Source organism: Pteropus medius, unplaced genomic scaffold (assembly GCF_902729225.1).
Source record: "Pteropus medius unplaced genomic scaffold, Ma_sr-lr_union100, whole genome shotgun sequence".
NCBI lineage: Eukaryota > Metazoa > Chordata > Mammalia > Chiroptera > Pteropodidae > Pteropus > Pteropus medius.
The window spans coordinates 1052653-1073339 of record NW_024349505.1 but is presented as its reverse complement, the minus strand read 5'-3'; the positions used below and the strand labels follow the sequence as shown (position 1 = coordinate 1073339).

The 20687-nt window shown below is 31.9% G+C and overlaps 1 long non-coding RNA gene across 1 annotated transcript in view; it reads left to right on the top strand.

Moving 5' to 3' along the window:
* Window positions 1-20687, top strand: part of LOC120618093 (uncharacterized) — a 35486-nt gene that overhangs the window by 12774 nt on the left and 2025 nt on the right. The window lies entirely within an intron of this gene.

Sequence of the window (20687 nt, the reverse complement as noted above, 5' to 3'; positions counted from 1 at the left end):
ACTTGCTTAAACGAATATCTTTTCTCCACTTAATTGCCTTTGTACCTTTGTTGAAAATCAGTTATTCGTATATGCAGAGGTGTGTTTCTGAACTCCATTTTAAATCTTTGTTATATTTGACAATCTTTATGTCTAATTGCTGTAGCTGCATAGGAGGTCTTGAATACTTGAAGTGTTACTGTTTCAACTTTATTCTTGTTTTTCCAAATTGTTTTGTTTACTCTAAGTCCTTTGCATTTCCATATAAGTGTTAGAATCAGTTTATCAATTTTTATCAACAAATCTCTTCAATATTGATTGGATTGAATTGAAATAGATCAATTTGGAGAGTAATTGATGTCTCATCAAAATGAAGTCTTCCATCTTCCCATGAAGATGATACATATCTCCATTTCATTAGGCCTAATTTCTCTCAGCAATATTTTAAAACTTTTACTATGTAGGTCTTTCACATCTTTTGTCAGATTTATCTTCAATTATTTCTTATTTTTAATATTATTATGAATGGTACCTGGATAAGTTTTTTATTGCTGAGAAATAAATTACTACAAACTTAGTGGCTTAAATACCACTCAGTTATTACCTCACAGTTACATGGGTCAGGAGTCTGAACATGCATTAGCTGGGTCCTGGGCTATGTTAGCAGGGCTCACATGGCTGCAGTCAATGGATCAGCCAAGATCCATTGACTCCCATCTGAGGCGTGGGGTACTTGCTCTTCCAGTTCTTTCAGTTGGTAGCAGAATTCAATTCCTTGCAGCTTTTGAACTCATGGTGGCTTCCATCTTCTTTGAGGTCAACTGGTTAAATTTACTCATGCTTTTTAGGGTTTCTATTTGATTTAGTCAGACAGACCCAGATAATCTTCATTTTGATTAACTCAGTGTAATTAAGGTTTGGGGATCTTAATTACATCTGCAAATTAACTTGCCATAAATGTAACATAATCATGGGAATGAAATCCATCATTTTGACGATCTCATCCACATTCCAGGGGAGGAAATGATGCAAATCATGTGCACTATTGGGAGGGAATTTTGAAGAGCATTTTATATTTATGCCTAATGTTTGTTTTAAATTGTACATTTCTAGTGTTGAGAACTATAATTGATTTTTTATTGGAGTGATGAAGGTGGGCATCCTTGATGATTTCCTGATTTTAGTGGGGGAATCTGTTTTGTCTTTTATCATTAAGTATTATGTTAGCTGTAATATTTTTTTCTTAGAGTCTCCCTATCTGATTGAGGAAGTGCTATGATTATTACTTTATTGAGAGATTATTAAGAGTAAATATAGATTTTTGTGAAATGATCTTTCTGGACCTGTTAAGATGATCATATGGTTTTTATCTTTTAGTTTGTTAATATGGTGAATTATATCAATTGACTTCGAATGTTAAATTAAGCTTGTATTCCTGGGATAAACCCTATTTAGTCATGATGTAATTTTTTATATTTATTACTTTTTATTTGTTAAAAGCATGTTTAGAATTTAAATCTCCATTCATTTGTCTGTTCTCTTTTCTTATAATGATTATCTGGCTTTTGAATCATAAATTCTCCCAAAAATAAATGGTATGTTTTTAATATGACTAGAATAAAATAAAAAGTAACATAAAATTTAAGATCACAAATACATGTATTTTGGCATGAGCTATTCTTTGTGTTTTTCTTTTTTTCTCTTTTCACTACGGCAGTGGCATAGCATGCAAAGAAAGCCATGAAGCTCCCTTGAACTTAAAAAGATGATCGACTTTTGTCAGGTCTATTCAAGTTTTTATAGTCTATGAAGATATTATTCATTCATTTTACAAACATCTGCCTACAGTGTATCATTAAACAGTGTGCTTTGTATGTTATTTTATAATATATACAATATTTTCTATGCTATGACATTTAATAAAACTTCATTATATAAGTATTATTGTCTCAGTTTTGCAGATGAGAAAATCGAAACATGAAGTCTCAGACTTAGTAAATAGTAGAGCCAGAAGTCACTACTAGGGCTTCTGATTTCAAATCTAGTGCTATTTTCACTTTACACAGTGTGTTTCTCTGTTTTTTACAGTTCAAAGTGTTGGGTAGTTGACAAAGTTTATAGAATAGTGTAGAAACATTTACTCGATTGGAGGCCACAGAAAGATGGGCACATTCAGAAAGGAATGTTGAGCCACCCAGACCTATGACTTGGTTAAGTTTGGAATTTTATGCTGCTTACACAACTTTGAGAACTAGAATTCTTCTGTATTTACGAATAGATAATTATAGATGAAAGTTGGCACTTATATGACCACACAAAGATCACTTCTCTGATCTGCTTGACACACTTCCTTGAGTTCTTAATTCAGTGCTCCATACAACTCTTGGGTTACTCAGGCCTGTCCACAAATGTATTCACCATGCACCACTGTGTACATGTTTTTTTATACATGTCATGTAGGATATATTTTGGCTCTGAGTAACACGGTACTCAACAAAAAGTGCTTTATATAACAAACATTTATTATTTCATATAACAAGAAGTCTGGAGGAAAGTAGTTCTGGGATTGGTTAATTAGCGGCTCAATAATGTCCTCAAGGTCCCAAATTCTCCATCTTTCCAGTCAGCTAGTATCAGAGGCTTGGTTTTTATCTTTTTTCTTATTTCCTAGTGTCCAAAGATGGATACTGAAGCTTTAGGCATCAGAGTCTCACATAAATGAATACGGAATTAGGAATAAGGAGAGTTTTCCTGGCATATTTCATCATCTTTATTTTTATTTTTTTATTTATTTTTATCAAGGGAGCAAGTCTTATCCAGAAGCTGACCCCACAGACATTCTTTCAAGACTTATTGGCTAGAACTGGGTCATCTACCCACCACTAAATGAATTACTCAAAGGAGAATTTGATTAGATTAATTGTGACTCATTTCCTGCAGCTGAGTTCACTACTTTGAGTACTTTGCTACCAATATATGAACAAAACTGGGGTTCTGTTAAAGAGGGATAGAAGTAGGAATATGGATGATGAGAATTCAACAAATAGTATTTGACAATATACAAAAATTTCATTTCCCTAAAAAACCTAAATGACACTAATCTAAATGAGAAATAAATTTACACTAATGTTTGAATGAAGTTACTAGCCCACAAACATACCTCAGAGAGATTGCTGGTTAGGTTCCAGACCACCACAATAAAGTGAATATTGCAATAAAACAAGTCATAATCATTTTGTTGGTGGAGGATCTTGCCTTCAATTTGTAAAAAACACAACACCTGAGGAGAGCAACGTTGAGAAAAACAATAAAATGAGGTATGCCTCTACTCATTTTTGTAAAGATAATCTTCACAATTTACCTTAATAATTATTTTTCATATATACATACATGTACTTGTATTTCTCTCTAGTATGATATTTTTAAATGACTATATTCAAAATATTCTTTTATGTTCCTTGAAGTATTCTTCAACTTTATGCACTAATTACTGGGATTATGGCCCTCATTTCTTTAGGTCTGCAGTTTAGCAAATAGTTCTCCAGAGCTTACACATAGGTGCATTTGTTACATTTCTTTGTGTCCTTGGAACTATATACACTTCAATAGATGGCTTATATTAAAAAGTTTTGAACTATTTAATTTTTAATTTTACACTCTAGCTTTCTCTTAATATATTATGACTTTTAGGAATTCTTCCAAATTACTATTAAAAATCTATATATAAAATGATATAGGATGAGGGATGATTGGCAAATATAAGTATTAAATATAAAGGTCTGTCACAATTAATCTATAATTAATTCTATTCAATGTGAATATGCATTCATATTTAAATAAATATTAAAATGAATATTCATTTTATTCTATTAAGGAGAAAGCTACTATGATATTGGGAAAGAGCATGATGATCAGAAACCAGAAGTTAATTCTTTTCTTACATTCTGAAATCAGATCTTTTAGAGCACAAGTGACAAATACCAGCTATTTATCTTAAAATTTTTATATCAACTCCAAGTTTATCTATTTAGGAAGGGGTAAAGGAATATATTGTTCTGAGTAATTCTAATAAAATAAAGTAGAACAAATGCTATGCAAAAATGCTATGTCTTTTCTTGATTAAATACCAGAAATAATACTTTCCTCATGAGGTTTATAAGATGATCAAGAGTAATTGTGTAATTGAGGTTAAATAAGAAACTACGATAATTTTAAAGTTAAAGTTATGCTGTATGAAACGTAAAGTAAGTCTTTATTAGTTTTGCAGTTATACTACATATAAACATTGTTAATTTTGAAAAGGATATTGGAATGGATTCCTCCACCCCCACCAAAAAAAAAAAAAAGAGTATATACATATAATCCATATAACTTGTAAAATATACAGTAAATAAAATAGAAAGTACAAATTCAGGTGCAACAATAAAAATTCCTGCTTAATGCCAATCATTTCTGAAACGGCAAACATTTTTCAGTTGTGAGCCAAACTCACTTCTCACAAAGATAATCTTTATTTTTCCATTATTTTGACTTCTCTTTTAAACTAAGCAATTCATTGAAAATGAAGAAATCTAGGCTTAGAAGAAGCCATAATCTTTTTATAATACCAATTATTGTGAAAGCACAATATAAACAACATAGCCAAATTTAGAAAATAGGAATCACAGTATATTCCTCATCATAAATAGGAATTGATATCAATTCTACTGGGCAGAAATAAAAAAGAGGAGAGGATCTCAAACTAGAACAGTCACTTAGGGTTTATTCTATTTCCTGTTGTTCTCTTCTCTTTCTTTGTACTGCTTCTCAACCTGGTTCCTGCATTTCTGTTGTTCCACATTAAGGCAGGCTTCTCTACTCTCCTTTCCTATATAGTCACCTTCAATTGACTTTGGTCTTCTGTCAGTTTTCAATCTACCACATATTTTTGTCATCTCTCTTCCCAAAGATTGATTCTTACTTGTGAAAAAAATAAGAGAAATAAAGTTTATTAGTAAATACAGTATTTATAAAAATGTTTGACCTAAGACAGGCTTTGAAATAAATTTTTGATAATAAAAAGCATTAAAGAATTAAAAATACTATAACCATGGCAATAGCCATATATTTTCTCTGTAACTATTACTTATAGTGTATATGAGGAAACTATTTATAATGAAAACTAATTTTAATTTTAGAATTCAAATAATGTATCCATTCAAGATGGTTGCACCTTCCTCTTTCTTTCAGTTTTAAAGAAGTGTTACCTTTCCTAATGTTTCTCATTGTATTCTTTCATATGTTTCTACTTTTGGTTTTCAGCTTTATCTTGTATTCTTTGACTCTCACTTATACACATGGATCAATTATAGAGCATTTCTATTTTTTGCCTTTTCTCCCCATTCTTTTTTTATTTTACATTTATGTCATTCATAAATACAACATTCTATCCTATAATCCTTATCCCAGTATATTTTTTTCATTGGCTAAAAATATCTAATGCTCACTGCTGATGATTCCACAGCCATGTATCCTGGTTTCTCTAGTAGTTTCTAAAAGGTGAACAATCTTCAATAAGTTCTTACATGTTCAAAATTGTTGATCTTCTATCTTTATACCCGAAGGAGTTGCTTGGATGGATACAAACTCCTGGGGACTTACTTTCCTTGTGTATCTTATAGGTGTTGCTCCTCTGTTACCTGACTGTGGAGAAGTCTGATGCCACTGTCTTTTTTTCTGTTGTAAATTTTTGTCTGATTGCTGAAAGAGCCTTTCTTTATCACTGAAATCTAATAAAATTTCTAAGATAAATATTAATGTTGACTATTCTGAATCAAATTTTGTGATGTATGGTATGCTGTTTCCATAAGTAGATTTAGTTATTTTAGGAAAGTATTTTCTGTTTTGAATTATAGTTTAAAATGTATCAGATTTGGCCAGTGGAGGTTCTGTATACCATCTCTCTTTCACTTTTAATATACCCCAGTTATTTATTTTTAATATTTTTTTACTTTATGATTCAATATTTTCTAGGACCATTTTGCATTTCTTGTCCCAGTCATTCAGTCATCCATTTTTCTGAGGAGACCTGGTCCATTTTAGTGCGATTAGAAACCAATACCTAGGCACTCAATGTGTTCATTGCTACTGGAGTATCATCTTTGCTTCTAAGCCCTTTCAGTAGATAGAGTTGAGAAATGTGTGTGTGTGCGTGTGCATGCACACGTATATGTCTGTGCACCTATAATCTATGATCTATATATGTATATATAACTTAGTATATAATCTAATTATTTTATGAAGATGTTAGAGACCACTTGTTCTTACTGATACCTCCAAATCCAGTCATCTCCATAGTTTTTCTACTATCCTCCATTCTGTGTTTGAAACCCTTCTTTTACAGGGAGAACCCTGGTTTCTAACAACATCAAATCATTCAAATCACTTCCTCATTTCCTCAGCGCAACAGTATGTTTAAAATAATTTCAGAATATTTTTACCCATACCACTCTGAAAACTACCTACAAAAAATTTAATTTTTCTTCTGTTCCTTATCATCTGCTCTCTTCCCCTGACTAAAGAGATATAGTTAAATACTGTGTTTAAAAAATTTCTGGATTTGTTCCTTTATTTCTGTTCCAGTATTCTTATGTTATTCATTTGAAATACAGTTGTATACATTGGCTTCAGTTTGCTTTCAGTTTTAGTTTTAGTTTTTTGTCCCTCCACCCCTTGATGATTTATTTTTATTTCTAGAACATGTAGAACATTAACATACTTCCAGAAATCATAACTACAAAAAAGTTACACTTACTCAGAAAAATGTCATGCCCTCCTCTGTCCCTTTCACAGTCACCCCACCCCCTATTGGTAATCAATTTTATTGTTTTCCAGTTTATCCTTCCTGTGGTTCTTTTTGTAAACATAAGCAGATAAGTTTGCTTCTTAAATTCCTTTTTATTTACCGTACAAAAGATAGCTTTCTTCACTTAATAATATACCCTGAAAATCACTTCATTAAATTCATATAGATCCTTCTCATTAATATTGACATATGCACAATACTCCTTTGTGTTCAAATAAACTATAGTTTATTAAAAAAAAATTCCTATTGTTATTCTTATTTTCTCGAGTTTTTAATTGAGAATGAGTGAATTTTTGTCAAAGGCTTTTTCTGTATCTATTTTCCTTCAACTTTAGTCTTGTTTTCTGGACCTTTTCTTCTATTATTTTTTGAGTTTTTCAAGTTCTTGATTTACCTCCTTTTTGTCACATGATCACCCACTTTTTTCTGGCCATTTCTTCCCTGAGTTTTTGTATTTCTGCTTTGTGGTCTTGCTTCTTAATAGTGAGTGCTTCATTGTTTCTCCAATAAAACTTGGCTTATAATTTTCATCTGATTGATGACAATATTCTGCTAAGCTTTTTCTACAGGAATGTTGTGTTGCTCTTTTCCTATTTTAAAAACATAGTATTATTGTGTGGATGTGATGTTCATTCCATTTCTGTTTCTCATACTTTTATTAAGTTTTATTTTTATGGGCCAGCTTTTTATAAGAAATTCATATTGAAGAAAAGAAAGACTAGGGCAATTTGGCACTTCTACAACTCAAAGGCTCCTACCTCTTGTTATATTGACAGAGCTCTGTGAAACCATCCTGTCTTCTCTTATTCTTGAACCTGACCTGGCTCAGAGAGATTTCTATTGCCATATCTAAACTTCTACAGGTTCTATTCTTCCCTTTTCACCCAGGGATAGCCTGTCTTTTGGGGATTCCTCTTAAATTTAGAAGATATATTTTTCATAATTTTATGATCGAGTAACTTTTGAGGCCCTCTCTCTCTTCTCACTGTGCTCCTCAACCATGCTCAGAGAAGTTCACATTCCGAGTGGGTCCCCCTTCAAGGTTCGTTTATGACCTTTGAGATCTGCTAGTTATTTTCCCATGGCTCTCCCTACTCTTCGCTTGACTTTTATCACAGTTTTCTGCTGGGTTCTGCTATCAGTTCTGTGCTGGGCAGCATTTACACACAAAATTTGTAGTTTGGAGGTGTTTTGTCTGCCTTTGTTGCAAATTAATTTTTTATTTTTCTTATTATCCTCATTTCCTATGGCCTGGAGAAGTGGAACGATTCATAACTGAGCTGCTATCAATGTTTTACTGGAAGTTGAAACCTATTATACAATAGTTCCTCTGTTTTACTGGTCATTTGACTCTAGACTAGTTATTTAAATTCTTTGTTCTGCTGTTGCCTCATTTTCAAAATGAATTAGATAGTATCTAGTAAGGTTAATATGGAGATATATTAAAATACACTAATTGGTATAATATCTGATCTGTGGTAAGTATTCATTAGATTGTATCTGCTAATAATTGATGATGATGAAGATGATGATCCTGGAAGTCCAGGTCTGTGGATACTTACTGAAAGAAGAGTAGAAGACCTGATTTGAATTAATATGGAGTTTTTAGAATGGATATTATAAATTTTCTGCTTTAGTATTCTCTCCTTTCCTTTTATTAACTGAATCTAAAAATACTCAGTTCGTTGGGTAAAGGAACACTAAAAATCATCATATATATGGCTATTTAATATTTGTGGCTAATTGCCATGCAGAAACAACAATTAACCATATTATTAGAGATGTCCAATTAATTTTATTACATACTTGATTATAGTACTAAACCAAGTTTTTGTCCATTCACTTGGCTCAACTTCAATTATGATATATGTCTTTTTAAAATTAAGTACAAAAACAATGATATGTGTGTGCCTGCATTTTTTTAAATCCTAATTCATGATGATTTAGATACCTGAACCAAGAAAATGGCTTTCTTTCCCACTGAGAAACTTTCCAATCTTCTTCTTCTTCTTTTTTTTTTGCCGAAACATTTTCCAAAGCTTTCAAAGTCATCAGTTATCCTTCCCTTTCATGCTCACTACCTCTGAAGAAATTTGAAAGTTAGTTGTATTTGAAATGATTGTGTATATTTTCTATATTTATATGTAATTTTAATTTTAAAATCATAAATTTTCCATATTTCTGTTGAGATTTTATCTTAAATAAAAGTATTGTTCCTTTTACTCAAATCTTAAATCAAATATCACTTCCTCTGTGAAGCCTTCCTTGACTCTCTCAATACAATTAGAGAAATTTATTTTTCTGTTGGAGCACTTCCATATTATGCTGTTTTATGCACAGCACATGACATGTAGTGCAGAATTGAGTGAGGTACATTTATATTTTAAATTAGACTATGTTTCTTGGGAATGTGGGCTGTATCTTTCACATCCTCGGAACCTAGCATAGTGCTTGGCATTGAGGCATTCAATAAATATTTTCATATGAATGAATACATTCCTGGAAAATGCCCTTAAAAGTAATTTTTGATTCATTAAAATTTCTTCCCAATAAATGTCACAATAACATTGAATATGTGATTCTCAACTCTAAAACATTATAAAATTGGCTATATACATGACCCAGGCAAAGCAGTGCAATCTCTATGGGCTTCATGTATTTATTTATAAAATGAAAAGTTTGGATAATGTTATCTCTAAAGATCTTTGTAACTCCAAAATACTGTAACCATGACACCTAAGAATTGAATAAATGGGAGAGGGTGGTTTGAACACATATTTTAAACTCTGCTTTCTCTACTAACTTCTTTCTGGAATGACAATGAAAATAAGTTCATATGTATTAGCTGGAAGGATCTCTGTGTCTATAGGCAATAAATTCTAGGGGAAAGAGAACAGATAGGAAGGGAGGGTTAAGGACCCAGTAGCAGGTAGTTTGAATTAATTGTGAGGTTGCAAAATTATGGAATATCATGCAGCTATTAAAATTCATAATGAAATATCATTGTATGGCTAACACTAAAAAACTAATAATACCAAATTTTGATGAGTGTGGAATAACTGAAACTTCTTTTTATTGTTTTCTAACCACTTTAGAAAAAAATGTGAAAAAGTTTTAAACTAAACATACACCTATCCTGTGATCCAGCAATTTCTCTCCTAGGTATTTTTAAATTTATTTATTTAAATTAGCATACAGTAAAATTGACATTTTTCTTTGGCATAGACATTTATGAATTTTAACCCATAAATAGATCATGTAATCAGTCCACAATCAGGATATAGTTCTAGCACCCTTAAAATTTTCTAGTGCTACCCCTTTGTAGTCATTTCCTACCCTTAATCCTCCCCTTGGCAACCACTAATCTGTATTCTTTCCTTATCATTTTGTTTTTTTCTAGAAATGGAATCCTATAGTATGTAACCTTCTGATGCAAGCTTCTTTCTCTGAGCATAATGCATTTAAGATGTATCCAAGTTGTTGCATGTATCACTAATTCTTTTCTTAAAAAGTTTTCTGAGTAGTATTTCATTTTATGCAAGTACCACAGTTTGCTTATTCATTTGCCAATGAAGTATATTTGGTTTCCAATGTTTGGTGATTGTTTGATGTAAACATTTATGTACAAGTTTTTGTATAAAGATAAATTTTCTTATGAATATTTCTCTAGAATAAATACCTAGGAATGGTATTACTGTGTTATATGGTAGGTTTATATTTAACTTTATAAGATACTGCCATTCTTTTTTCTAGAGTGTCTGTACTATTTTGTATAACCACCAACAATGTATGGTAGTTCCAGTTGTTCTACATTCTTGGTCCCTCTTGGCATTGTAAATATTTTTCTATTTTAGTCATTGTAATAGGTCTGTAGTGATCTCTCATTCTGGATTTAGTTTATGCTTCCCTAATGGCTAATGATATTGAACATTTAAAAAAATTTAAAAATGTTTCAATTACAGTTGACATGTTATATTATATTAGTTTTTGGTATATAATATAGTGATTATACATTTATATAACTTACAAAGTGATCACACCAATAAATATAGTACCCATCTGACACTGTACATAGTTATTACAATATTATTGACTATATTCCTTATGCTATATCTTACATCCCCATAACTATTTTGTAACTATTAATTTGTACTCCTTAATCCCTTCCCCTTTTTCATCCACTCTGTCAAACCCCCTCTCACCTGGCAACCATCAAAATGTTCTCTGTATCTATGAGTTTCTATTTTGTTTGTTTGCTTATTTTATTCTTTAGCGTCTACATGGAAGTAAAATCGTATGACATTTGTCTTTCTCTGTCTGACGTACTCCACTCAATGCAATACCCTCAAGATCCATCCATGTTGTTACAGATAGCAAGATTTCATTATTTTTGTGGCTGGGTAATATTCCATTATATATATGTACCAAGTCTTCTTTATTTATTCATCCATTCATAGACACTCAGGTTACATATTTTGACAATTGTAAATAATGCTGTAGTGAATATATGGATTCACATGTCCCTTTGAAGTAGTGTTTTGGGTTTATTTGAATAAATACCCAGAAGTGAGATTATTGGGTCTTTCTTTGCTTCTTTTTTCTTTGTTTTAAAGTTTATTTTGTATGGTATAAGTATTGCTAACCCATACTTTTTGTTTGTTTGTTTCTATTTTCATAAAACATTTTTTCCATTCCTTTACTTTCAGTCTGTGTGTGCCTTTCGATCTGAAGTGAGTCTCTTGTAGGCAGCATACATAAGGGTCTTGTTTTCTTATCCATTCAGCCACCCTATCTTTCGATTGGGGCCCCAATTCCATTTACATTTAAAGTAATCGATGCTAGATTTGTAGTTATTGCTATTTTATTATTTGTATATTTTGGCTTTTTTTTTTTCTTAAAGAAGCCCCTCAAACATTTCTTGTAATTCTGAATTGATGTTTATGAACTCCTTTAGTTTTTTCTTGTCTGGGAAGCTCTTTATCTGTCATTTAATTCTAAATGATATCTTTGCCAGGTAAAGTAATCTTGGTTGTAGTTCCTTGCTTTTCATTACTTTGAATATTCCCTGCCAATCTCTTCTGGCCTGTGAAGTTTCTGTTAAGAAATCATCTGACAGTCTTATGGGAGCTCCTTTTAGGTAACTACTTATCTCTTGCTGCTTTTAAAATTTTCTCTTTGTCTTTAACCTTTGGCATTTTAATTATAACGTGTCTTAGTGTGGGCCTCTTTGGGTTCATCTTATTTGAGACTCTCTGCACTTCCCGAGTTTGTATGTATATTTTCTTCACCAGGTTAGGGAAGTTTTCTGTCCTCATTTCTTGAAATAGGTTTTTAATCCCACCCCCCCTTCTCCTTCTGGTATCCCTATGATGCAAATATTGGAGTGCTGGATGTTGTCTCAGAGGACCTTACACTACCCTCATTTCTTTTTGGATTCTTTTTTCTTGTTGCTGTTATGATGAGTGGGTGTCCTCAGCTAGCCCATCCTCTATGTTGCTGATTTAATCATCTTCTTCATCCACTCTGTTGATCCCCTCTAATGTACTCTTCATCTCAGATATTGTATTCTTCATTTCTGACTGGTTCCCTATTATGTTTTCCATCTCCTTTTTTTTCTTCCTATCTCTTTGTTAAATTCTGAGTTAATCTACTCTTTCTCTAAGTTTATTGAACATCCTATAACCAGTGTTTTGAATTCTGCATCTGGTAGATTTTCTTTTCTCCATTTTGTTAAGTTCTTTTTCTGGAGCATTATTCTATTCTTTCACATAGGACATGTTTCTTTGTCTCCTCATTTTGGCTGATTCCCTGTGTTTGTTTCTATGTATTAGATAGGGCTGCTCTATCTCCTGGTCTTTGTAGAGTGGACTTATGTTGTAGGTGTCCTGTGGGGCCCAGTAGTGCAGTCTCCCTGGTGACCTGAGTTGGATGCTCCAGGTGTGTCTTTTTTACGGATTGTGTGTACTCTCTTGTTGTAATTGAGCCTTGGTTGCTGTTTTCATGTCAGTGGGAGGGGCTGACCCTTAGGGTGGTTGGTTGTGAGGACTGACCGGTGACTACAGATGAGGAGCTGTTGTGCAGGGGCTGACCCTATGGAGCAGGATTTACTTTAGCTGGGCTCTGGTGCCTTCTCAGTTTGCCCTCTGGGTATGTTGTCCTTGGGTGTGGCCTAGAATGGTGCTCTGGCTTAGACCAAAGCCCACCAAGCCACTAGGCATATAGGCCTAGTGGTGTCTTCTGGGAGGGGACCCACCACAGGCCAAGTTTAGGCAAAACCTGTACCCTGCCCAGAGCTACCTGGCATGAGCCACCAAGGAATCCACAAATGGCTACCACACTAGCTGGGCTTGGATGTGACTCAAGAGGCTAAGCAGTGAACCAGGGCCAGTAGCTGCTATTGCCAGGCTTGGGGCTGCTCAGCAAGCGGTACAGGGCACACCAAGGCCAGATGCTACTTGTTTGAGTTTTGCGTATGCATTAAATCTATAAACTAATTTGGGGAGAATCATCATCTTTATAATAGTGAGTGTTCTTCTAATTCATAAACACAGTATGTCAGCCTTGATTTAGATTTTTGATTTCTTTCATCCATTAAATAGTTTTCAGCATACAGATCCTACACATATTTTGTAGGATTTACACTTAATTATTTGTTATTATAAATGGTGTTTTTAAAAATTTGGTTTCCAGTTGTTTATTGCTAATATATAGGAATGCAGTTGATTTTTCTGTGTTGATCTTGTATCTTATGATATTTCTAAACTTATTTAATACTTCAAATAGTTTTTTATAGATTCTATTGAATTTTCTATGTAGATTTTTTCTGTGGACAGAGGCAATTTTATATTCTTTTTATCAATCCATATCCCTTTTTCCCCTCCTTTCCTTTCCTCTTTCTCTCTCCCTCCTTCTCTTCCTCCCTCTCTTTTACAGTGTTGCACTAGCTAGGACTTTCAGTATGATGTTGAATAGAAGTGGTATGAATAAACATTTGAGAAGATAAAAATAAACCCAAAGCAAGGACAAGGAAAGAAATAATAAAGATAAGAGCAGACATTAATGAAACTGAAAACTGAAAAGTGAAATACCTTGACAGATTGCCTCTTTTAGGGGGACAACCTTGTCTTTTACCATTATCATGTTAGCAGTAGGTATTTTTGTACATGCTCTTTATTAGATTGAGAAAGTTTCCATCTATTCCTAGTTTTCTGAGGGTGTTTATCATAAACGAATATTAAATATTATTAAATGACTTTCTCCACTGATTGATATAATCATGAGTTTATTCTTTAGACTTTTATAATGGTGGATGCCATTGATAGATTTTTGAATATTATATCATCTTGTTTTTCCTGAATAAGCGTATTATTCTTATACGTTGTTATATTTGATATACTATTATTTAGTTTAGGATTTTTGTCTATAATTTTCTTTTCTTGTGTTGTCTTTGTTTGGTCTCAGGGTAATGCTGGCCAAATATACTGAGTTTGGAAGTATTTGCTCTTCTATATTTTTAAGAAAATGTTATAGATTTGCTATTATTGTTCATGTATACATCTGGGTCTAGTGATTTCTTTTTTACAATATTTTAAACTATAAATTCAGTTTATTTTTTTTTTATTATAGGACTATTCAGGTTATTTATGTTTGTCTTGGATGAGTTTTGGCAGTGTATGGTTTCCAAAGAATTAGTTTATTTTATTTAAGCTGTTGAATTTATGCATGTAGTTGTTCATAATATTCCCTCGTTGTCCTTTAATGTCTGTTGGCTGTGTAGTAATGTCCTTAATTTCATTCCTGATATTAATAGTTAGAATTTCAACTCTCTTTTTCTTCTCAATCTAGTGGAAGCTTTATTTATTTAATGGGTATTTTAAGAAAATAGCCTTTGGTTTCAGTGTCTTTCTGTTTTGTTTTTCGGTTTTCAGTTTAATTGATTTTTGCTCTTATCTTTCTTATGTCCTTTCCTTGTCCTTAATTTGGGTTTATTTTTATCTTCTTGTATTAGTTTCTTAAGGTAGAAGCTTAGATTATTTGCTTGTGACCTTTCTTCTTTTCCAATAGAAGCATTTAATACTATAAATTTCCCTCTAAACACTACTTTGGCTGCGTAACAAATTTTGATATGCTCTGTTTTCATTTTTATTTAGTTCAAAATATTTTTCAATTTTCCTTGAGACTTCTTCTTTGACTTATGGATACCTTATAAGTATATTATTTAAATTCTAAGTGTTTAAATATTTTTCTGTTATCTTTGTGTTATAGTTTTTAGATTTATTTCATTATTGTCAAAGATCATACTTTGTAGGATTTTGGTTCTTTTAAACTTAAGTTTTCTGACTCAGGATGTGGTCTAAGTCAGTGAATGTTTCACGTGCAATCGAAAACAATGAATATTCTGGTGTTTTTGGATGTAAGGTTTTACGCTTCAGTTGGTTGACATCCAATTCTTCTGCATCCTTGCAATTTTTCTGCCTACTTCTTTTATTAATTATTGAGGGAGGAGTTTTGAAGCCTCCAACTATATTATTGATAGTCTATTTCTTCTTTCAGTTCTTTCAGTTTTGCTTTATGTTTTTGCATGCATTCTTATGTACATACACACTTAGAGATTGTTATGTCTTCTTGATGAAATGACTCTTTTATTATTATACAAGTTTCTTCTTATTCTGGTAATTTTCTTTGCTCTGAAATTTACTTTGTCCAATATTAACATAGCCACTTCAGAGTTGATTAATAGTTGCATAGTATATTTTAATTTTAATCTTGTTATATTATTATTTTTGAAATGTTTCTTATAGAGAGTATATTTTGTGTTTATGTGTTTTGTTTTTGTTATTATTCTGACAGTTTCTGTATTTTCATTGGTGTTTTCAGACAATTTATATTTATGTTGGAGTATACATATACCATTTTATTATTTGATTTCTGATTGTTTATTCTTCACTTTTGTTTCTATCTCCTTTTACTACTTTCTTTTAAATTATCTGAACATTTTTAGCATTCCATTTTTATTCACTTACTATGTTTTTAACTATATCTCTTTGTCCAATTTTTAAAATGGATTCTCTAGGGAATAAAATAAAATCACTTAATTTTTGACAGTATTTTACCATTTCAAGTGGAGTAGAAGATTTATGAATATAGAAGTTCCTTTACTCTCTGTCCTTAATTTATAATTTTCTTATGTATTGAATATCAAAAGAAAATGTTATAATTTTTGTTCTCAACCATCAAACATATTTTAAAGAATTCTAGAGGATAAAAATAACCTATTATATTTAACTAGATATTTACTATTTCTATTGTCCTTTTATGCCTGATGTTCAAAATTTTTTCCTGGTATCATTTCCTTTCTATCTGAAGAACTTCCTTTAGCAACTTTTTTTAATACCAGATCTGTTTGCATGAATTCTCTTAGTTTTTCTTCTGAGAATATCTATTTGAACTTTATTCAATGTCAACGAGTTATATTTTTCAATTTTAAAATTTTTATTTAGATCTTATTTATACCTCATATTTATTTGATGATACTTCATACCTTTCATTAATTTATAAAGTATGTGGCTTTACTTCTTTGAACATTTTAATATTAGCTGTGTTATCTTGGTATTGGCATATACTGATTTTATTTTCCTATACAAAATAACATTTTCCTAGTTATTTGTATATAGAGTAATTATGAATTGTATCCTCAATATTTTGAATATTACATTATGAGACTCAGGGTCTTGTTTAAATCCTGTAAAAAATGTTGATTTTTGGTTTAGTCAGTGAACTGACTCACTTGGTTTCAGATTATAACTTATGAATAACCTAATTCCTGTTATGTTTCAATGTCATTTCTATGTACGAAGTTTTTTCAGTGCTTTTGGAACTATCCCTGTGGTAAGAGTTGATAATGCACACAGTAGCTTCTCTCATGGAGCTTTTCATCTAGTAGGGAGACAAGAGAAATTAATCAAGGAATTAAATTAAATGCATTATAAGGGAGGTATACAGAGCTGTGAGAACACGTTTCCCACACATCCTCACCTATCATTCATTTCTCAGCCCTCTGCTATTAGAATGCTATCACTTCAATTTGATAAAACTGATAACTCCAAAGTCACAAAATTTTTTCTAAATACTAAGCTCAAGGAAATTTTTAACCCTGTCTTAGAAGATTTCTCTGACATTATTAACTTATAAGGACTTATGAAAGCTGATTTAAATTAGTTGTATAAGTTCAGAAACTAACATGACATAGTTATGCTCGATATATATCATCTATCACTGGGCCAATTACATATTAGACATTTTAACATGTACTCTGGAAGAAAGAAAGATTAAACAGATCACTCGAGAATTTTGATTGAAAAGAGGCAAAGCAGTAAAAACTAGAAGATCAAGGGAAGATTTTATTTTATTTTTCTTGTAAGAAGAGAGCAACTTGAAAATGTGTAGGGTGAGGGGCAGCAGCCTGTGGAAATGGGAAAGACTGAAAATATAGGGGGAAGAGGGAGTAAGATCTCAGAGGAAATGGAAAGGATATAGAATTGAAACCATAGGTGGAGAAACAGCTTTGATCACTCTCTACTGTGGGACACACACTCTGCTCTAGTCACTTCTATTTTATATCTTGACTTTCAAGGCATTAAAACAATTAGATTAGAAAATATACATGATAATTTCTTCTTTTTTTTTTTTTTCCAGGACTGGCAACCTTTGGTTGATCTCACAGGTTGCAAGGACCTTGTCAGCCATGCTGAATCTTTTTTTTTTTTTTAAGTTTTTACATCTTCAGCACCTGGTTTTCCTAGGTGGTCTCCCATCCAAGTACTAACTAGGCCGGACCCTGCTGAGCTTCCAAGATCAAACAGGATTGGCCTTGTTCAGGGTACCATGGCCATAGACTACATGATATTTTCTAGCTTTGGATATCATGATTCTGAGTCAGTTTCCCTGAGGATAATATTTGTTGGCAGAGAACACTCTAGTCAGGGATAACTGGACACAAAGGGTAAATTTAGGAAGGGAACCAAAAGAGAGCCTTTTCTTTCCTGCTGAACTCAACTACTAGTACTTTCCTAAACATCATATATTAAATTCTATTCTTTTCCTGAACAAAGTACAATCTCTCTCACTAGATATGTTTTCCTCTGCTATCAAATTTTGAAATAAAAATTGTGTGTTGCTAAGCTATATATGGTAAGCTTCCCATTTATAGATAGATGTTTTCAACTATGGGTTTTAGAAATTATTTATAAAACTAATAGAGGATACTGATATGATTCAAAATATCTAGAAAATAGAACTGTTTTTTAAAATAGTAGTTATTTTAACATTATGAGCTCAGTTTTCTCATTCTCTGAATGGACCATGTTGATTTCTGAAATTTAACTAAGCTTTAAGAGAAGAATACTACTATTCATAAACTTAGGCCTGAGAAAGATGCTCTCCCATTCCAGAAGGACATCCTTGTGATGGCAAAGAGGAAGAACAACCTTCCTGGGCAATAAGATCAGCTAGATCAAGATCATTTTCACAGTTTTTCCTTTGTCACTTCGTTCACATACCTTGTTTCACACAATGATAAGACAACTATTGCAAATATGACATACTAAACCTTACTTTCCTTATTTTTACTCTTACATAACAGGCAGGGGTTTGGACAATTTACAATGTTTTAAAAGTAGTATAATTTATCTTTATATTTCCCAACTAATTCACTGGCATTGATACATACAATTTCAATTTTAAATTTAAATTTTACCTATAATCTTTATGAACAGTTTGGATCACCATCATATCGAAGAAAGATATTCAGAAGGGAAGTGGAGCTGTATTCAGAGCTATTTTAGAATTCTTTGAAGATTTTAATCTCAAAATTATTTTCCTCAGTTTATTAATGTCATACCTTTTAAATATTTGCCCTGCCTGCTTATCTGCTAATCAACTTGTCCCCCTCATTCCTTCTTTCCTTCCATTTCTTTACTAAGCTAATTTTTATCTTTACCAATAAAACTCAAGACTTGGGAGAGAATAATGAGAAGTATTTGGATAGAATGATAACTGATTGAATATTCAGAGTGAAACTGTCAATTAGAGGTAGCAGTTAACAGAGAGACTAGAGTAGAAAACCTGCCTTAAAGTGGAACAACAAAAAATGCAAAGCCTGACTGAGTAGTAAATTGGAGAGGGAAAATAAAAGAACAAGAGGAGGAAGGCTTATATGGATTCCTCCATAGCAATAAAACCCAAGCAACTTGGAGCTTTTTCTTCTTCTGTGACTTTTATTTCTCTTGTGGGAAATGGCATGTGTAGGTAGCTATTTATGATGAGGCATATTATTATGTTTCCTGTTTTTACATGTTTTTTGTATTGGTTAAATTGAGTTTTCATAATAATTGATATGATGAGAAGATAATGACTCCATCTAAATTTAGGTGTTATAATTTTAAAGAAAATGATCTAGTTTTATAAAGAAATAAAATATTAGACAAATGGAAAACATCTTTGTAAATGATGGATTTGGCAATGGAGTTAGAAGACTTTGCAATTAATTTTATTTGATCAATCTAAAGTTGTATTTCTGTATTTTCTTTATTTTATCTTATAATTTGCTGCTTATATAAGTATATTCTTTGTTTTCTAACAATAATATACGCATATTTACATTTATATGTATGAAAAAATAATAGAAATAGGCTTTTTTGAGAATCTAATGCAATATAGAAAAGTTCAATAAATATATCGAATATGAAATACATTTTAAAGTCCACAAGTCTCAGAGTTAAATGAAGTATATGTAATTACTTATTAGTATAATTTATTTTGGGGTTTATTCATTGAGTTCTCTATTTTTACTTCTTTTCCTTTACCTTTGAAAAATGTCACTTTAAAAATGTTTTGCCAAATGCTTTGACACTATTGGATCTGCTTAATATATTTCATTAGTAACCTTTAATCACTTAAAATAATTTTCAATTCATTTTACTTTAAAGAATCTTTGCTGTCTATCTCAAACAAACTGACTTGAATATGGCTCATTCTTATTTTCGAGATACTGTGTCATTTTTTTTTTCTTAATGGGGTCTTATTCTTCCTTGTTATACTCCACTGAAGTAGAGCCTCTCTAGTGTTTGTGACCTTCAAACCATCAGGAAAATGCTATCTGTTGCCATAAACAAGCCCCCAGATATCAGTGATTTTCCACAGTAGATGTTAATTTTTCACTCACTGGAAGTACAATAAAGGTGTTTCTCATGTGGACATTTACGACGGTCTTTCAAGTACAGAGGCTCTTTAAAACTTGTGACTATACACCATCCTCTAAGCCTCTGATTTTCATGTGTTTAGCCTCCAAAAGGGAAAAAGAAATGGAGAATTTTATACTGGGTTTTTAATGAGCAGGCCTGTAAATAGTATTCATCATTTATGCTCACATTTCATTGTTCAAAACTTAAGCTGTATGGCCACATGTAACTGCAGGGCAGGCTGGAAAATGTGGTCCAGCTAAATGCCCAGGACAAAAAGGTTATGGGTTTGGTGAACAACTTGCAGTTTTCTGCCTAATCATACTTTTTCTTTGCTTCTTGTCTTAAAAATCGATCTTATTTTCTTTAATTTAATTGAATAATTCAGTTATTTAGCAGATGCTTACTGAATGCATATAATGTTCTAGGCACGTACCATGTTCCGGGCACTTGGGATATATCAGTGAACAATGCAGACAAAAAACTCTGCTCTTGTAGAGTTTACATTCTAATAAATGAGGATCAATCGTTTTTAAAAAGTTAACTTAATACATAAGTACATTGTATAGCATTTTAGAAGATGATATTTTTAGAAGTTTAATGGAAAAAGTACAGCGGGGGATGGA